This window comes from Martes martes (assembly GCF_963455335.1).
Source record: "Martes martes genome assembly, chromosome: X".
Classification (NCBI taxonomy): domain Eukaryota; kingdom Metazoa; phylum Chordata; class Mammalia; order Carnivora; family Mustelidae; genus Martes; species Martes martes.
Genome location: NC_137897.1, coordinates 66,630,055 through 66,635,119, shown reverse-complemented (window position 1 = coordinate 66,635,119; position 5,065 = coordinate 66,630,055). Strand labels below are relative to the sequence as shown.

Here is a 5,065-nt window from a genome sequence, read left to right as displayed (position 1 = left end):
TGTCTTGTGAGAGTACAGAGGAGGGCTGTCAGAAGGACCCCGGTGGCCAGGTGGGTTGGACATCATTAACAATCACAGTTGGCTTCTAAATACTGGTAGCAGGTTGACTTCAGATTTGTAATCTTAGGTAAATTATAAATAAATGAAAAAACGCCAGTAATCATACACTAAGATTAATAAACAGCACTTCAAAATCAACTGCATGAAGGCTGTGCTTGCAGCAGGGTTTCACAAGACAAAATACCCAGATTTTTTCTTCGCACGTCTGGCTTGCAAAGCAGCTCTCATGATCATTTCAAAAACCTCCCTCATTCTGTCTTCGGTCTTTGCTGAACACTCCATGTACCCAAAAGCGCCAATCCTGTTTGCTATATCTCTGCCTTCTTCCAGCTTCACCGGCTCCTGCTTCATCTTGGCTAACTCCCAACTTGTGTGCTCATCATTCCAAAGATCCTTCTTATTCCCAACCAGGATGATGGGCACGTTGGGACAGAAGTGCTTGACTTCTGGGGTCCATTTTTCTGGGATGTTTTCTGAACTATCATGGCTGTCAATGGAGAAACACATCAGTATAACATCAGTGTCTGGATAGGAGAGAGGCTTCAAGTGGTGTTAATCTTCCTGCCCAGCTGTATCCCACAAAGCCAACTCTACCTTATTTCCATCAACTTCAATATCTGCCATATAGTTCTCAAACACTGTGGGTACACAACACCTCTGGGAACTGGTCCTTGCTAAAGACAATGAGCAAACAAGTCTTTTAAAAAATTTTTTTTAAGATTTAATTTATTTATTTGACAGAGAGAGAGATATCACAAGTAGGCAGAGAGGCAGGCAGAGAGAGAGGGGGAATCAGGCTCCCCACTGAGCAGAGAGCCCAATATGGGGCTCCATCCCAGGACCCTGAGATCATGACCTGAGCCGAAGGCAGAGGTTTAACTCACTGAACCACCCAGGTGCCCCACAAGTCTTGCCACAGGTTCCACCACCAACAATCACCAGTTTCTTCCAGATGGCAACCATGCTTAAAAATGTGCTACAAGACCCACGGCCTGTGTGGCAGAAGTTCCACAAGTGCCTTGAACTTCTCAGATGAAAGGCAATCAGGTGATGGCTTGGAGTCCGTCCTCTCTGGGCCAAGGAGGTCTGTCTGCGAGTGGCAAGCTCAGAGAGGGATAGGTGGCTGAGAAGATGGCAGCAGATTAACAAGAGAACCCCCTGAGAGTGGCAGGTGGGAAGCAGGGAGCACCAGCGAGCAAGGACAGTCATGGACGGGAGAGTGTGATACACTTCTTATCACAACTTCCATAAAAGATGACACATTCCATATCACATATATAACGCAGTAACTAATAAAATGAAAAAGTGAGATAGATTTTAAACAATGGACAGGGGACATGGCAAGATGGTGGAAGAGTAGGGGGACCTCATTTCATTTGGTCTCTTGAATTTTGCAGGTAATCTATCAAACCATTCTGAACACCCACGAATTCAGCCTGAGATGTAAGAAAATATATATGGAACTCTGTAAGTAAAAAAGTGACTGCTTTTTCAAAGTAAGAGGTATGGAGTCATGAATCTATGAGGAGATATCAGAAGACAAACAGAGGGGGAGCCTCCATAAGCTGGCTACTGGAAAGTGATACAACACTGGAGTGCAAAATCAAAACTCTTAGAAATCTGCTCCAGTGAGAGACATCTCTTTCTGAAAGAAGCTCTGGGGATAAAAAGTTTATAGAGTTCTCGGTTGGTCATTGTGGTCTCAGGATCTGAGGAGACACAGAACTAATGGGGGTGCCTGATCCAGTAGAGTGCCCAAGCAGGGAAGCAGGGAAATGGGTCACAGTCAGCAAACCCAGGAGGGGACTTTCACCTTGGGTCGCCATGAACCATGAGCTGGGTGAGTTGTTTGACTGCTATTTGCCTGAGCACCCTGAAAAGGACTGAAATATGCAGGTCATTTGCCTTCCCCTGGGAGGGGTAAAATGGCTATACCCATGACCGGGCAACAACTCTAAGGGCAATGGTGTCCCCAGAAAGGACAGTAAGGTGACACCTAATACTCCCCACAGAGCAGAAGAGTGGGTACACTCCTAAGCCCACAACCAATCTCAGTTCCTGGTCACACAAAGGGTCCCCAGATGCCCCTCCCCCCAAGCAGGACTACAGTGGGCAAACATTGCAAGACTGTGGAGTTTGACATACACAAAAGTGAAAACTGTTTGTCCCAGAGGGTTTATTGAAGGGGGGGGTGAGCATGATCTCTCAGCTTTGGCCATATTTACTCTGATCTAAAGAGGTATAGAAAACCTCCAGGGAACAAAGGTCACATAGAGGACCAGCTTCCAGTGAGTTCACCACCTGACAAGGGGTGAGACAACTCCACCCAGGCAAAGACACTTGAAAAGCAACACAGTAGGCCCCTCACCCAGAAGATAGATTGGAAGAACAAGAAGAAAACAAGCTTACAGATCCCACAAGACTGTAAAACTACAGTGCCAGGGAAAATAGTATATACAGCTCCTGAAGTTTTCTCACAATTTATTTATCGTTCAATCTAAAATTTTCCATTTCCTTTTTTTGTACCTTTCCCCCATTCCAACTACATTCTTATTGTACCAACTTGTGTTTTGAAGTTGATTTTTATTTTTTAAACCTACATTTTATAGACAAATGCTTCATTTTAGTCCTTTTTTTCACTCTATTCAAATATATATACAGTTTTGCTTTCTTTGCAAATTTGGAATGTAGATTCTTCTAACACAGAGACCAAAATTCAGTCAGGAAAAAGAGAATCACCCTGCTTTGTCCACACTGAGAGATTATAGTCTCTTCCCCCCCTTTTTTTGTTTTACTTTTTAAATTTCATTTTGGTTTTGTTTGCTTTTCTGTTGTGGCTTCTGACCTCTTTAGATTTGTCTAGTGTGTATTTTGCTTGAGTCATGGTTGATATTTTGGACTCTGCTCACTTGTTCACCCATCCTTCTCTGCACAAAATGACTAGAAGGAGGAATTCACAACAAAAGAAAAAAAACAGAGGCAATGTTCTTTGCCACAGCAATGTTCTCTGCCACAGAGCTAATGGATATGGATATAAGATGTCAGGGATGGACTTTCAGGATAGCAATTATGAACTTAATAGCTAGGCTTGAAAAATCATAAGTGACAGTACAGAATCTCTAAGGGCATAAGTGAGATCTCATAAAGCTAAATTTAAAAATGCTATGAATGAGATGTGGTCTAAATTGGATTCTCTAACAGCTAGGGTCAGTGAGGCAGAAGAGAGAACAAGTGATCTAGAGAACAGTCTGATGGAAAGGAAGGACGTCGAGGAAAAGGGAAAAGACAACTCAGAGCCCATGAAGAAAGATTTCAAGAATTTAGTGATGCCCTGAAAAGAAAAAAAAAAAATATCAGAAATACTGGAGTGCCTGAGGGAGTGGAGAGAGAGAGAGGGTCAGAAGTTATATTTGAGAAAATCATGGCTGGGAACTTCCCTAATCTGGGGAAGAAAGTAAGTGTTCATGTCCAAGAGGCAGAAAGGACACCTCCCCAAATCAATAAAAATAGATTAACACCCTAACATATAATAATGAAGCTTGCAAATCTTAGAGAAAAAAAGAAGCTATCTTGGAAACATCTAGGAAGAGGTGATTCCTTATGTACAGAGGGAGGAATATCAGAATAACATCAGAGCTATCCAAAGAAACCTGACAGTCCAGAAAGGGCAGGCATGATATATTGAGGGTATTAAATGAAGAGACTATGCAGCCCAGAATACTTTATCCAGTAAGGCTGTCATTCAGAATGGAAGGAGAGATAAAGAGCTTCCAGGACAGACAGAAACTGAAAGAATATGTGACCACCAAGCCAGCCCAGAAAGAAATATTAAGGGAGATACTGTAAGGGAAGAGAGACTCTGAGAGCAACATAGACCAGAAAGAAACACATATAATCAACAGAAACAGAGATTTTACAGGCAATACAATGGCACTAAATTCATATCTTTCAATGGTTACTCTGAATGTAAATGAGCTAAATGCTTCAATCAAAAGACATAGGGTACCAAATTGGATAAAAAAGCAAGACCCATCCATATGCTTTCCATATACAAGAGACTAATTTTGTTTTATTTTTTAAATATTTAATTTATTTATTTGACAGAGAAAGAGAGCACAAGCATAAGCAGAGGGAGCAGAAGGCAGAAGAAGAGGGAAAAATAGGCTCCCCGCTGAGCAGGGAGCCTGATGTGGGACTTGATCCCAGGATTCTGGCATCATGACCCAAGCCAGAGGCAGCTGCATAACTAACTGAGCCACTTAGGGATCCCTACCAGAGACTCATTTTAGACCTAAAGTCACCTCCAGACTGAAAGTCAGGGGTGGAGAACACTCTATCACACTAATGGACTTCAAAAGAAAGTTGGGGTAGAAATCCTCATATCAGACAAATTAGATTTTAAACCAACGATTTTAGTAAGAGATTCAAAGGGACACTATATCATACTTAAAGGATCTATCCAATAAGAAGATATAACAATTCTAAATAATTATGCCCCCAACATGGGAACAGCCAATTATATAAGCCAATTAATAACCAAAGTAAAGAAACACATTGATAATTCTATATCAATAGCAGGGGACTTCAACACCCCACCCACAGCAGTGGGCAGATCATCTAAGAAGATCAACAAAGAAAGAAGGGCTTTGAATGACACACTGGACCAGATGGACTTCACAGATATATATAGAATGTCGCATCAAAACAGCAGTATACTCATTCTTCTTGAGTGCGCATGAAACTTTCCCCAGACTAGACCTATTACTGGGTCACAAATCAGGTCTCAACTGGTCCCAAAATATTAAGATTATTCTCTGCGTATTTTCAGAACATAATGTTTTGAAACTGGAACTCAGTCACAAAAATAAATTTGGAAGAAGCTTAAACACTTAGAGGTTAACGAGCATCCTGCTAAAGAATGAATGGGTCAACCAGGAAATTAAAGAAATGATTGTTCCCATTGCCCTACATTCTCCTCAATAACTGTTATTGTTTGTTATTTTCT

At 41.7% G+C, this 5,065-nt stretch overlaps 1 pseudogene across 1 annotated transcript; it reads right to left on the bottom strand.

The window, feature by feature from the left end:
- Positions 1–228: 228 nt before the first annotated feature.
- On the bottom strand, positions 229–1,023 carry LOC308337644 (transforming protein RhoA-like; annotated as a pseudogene). The gene is made up of 2 exons: positions 966–1,023; positions 229–753 (listed from the first exon to the last, which is right to left on the bottom strand). The product of its transcript is annotated as a transforming protein RhoA-like (transcript).
- Positions 1,024–5,065: the final 4,042 nt, after the last annotated feature.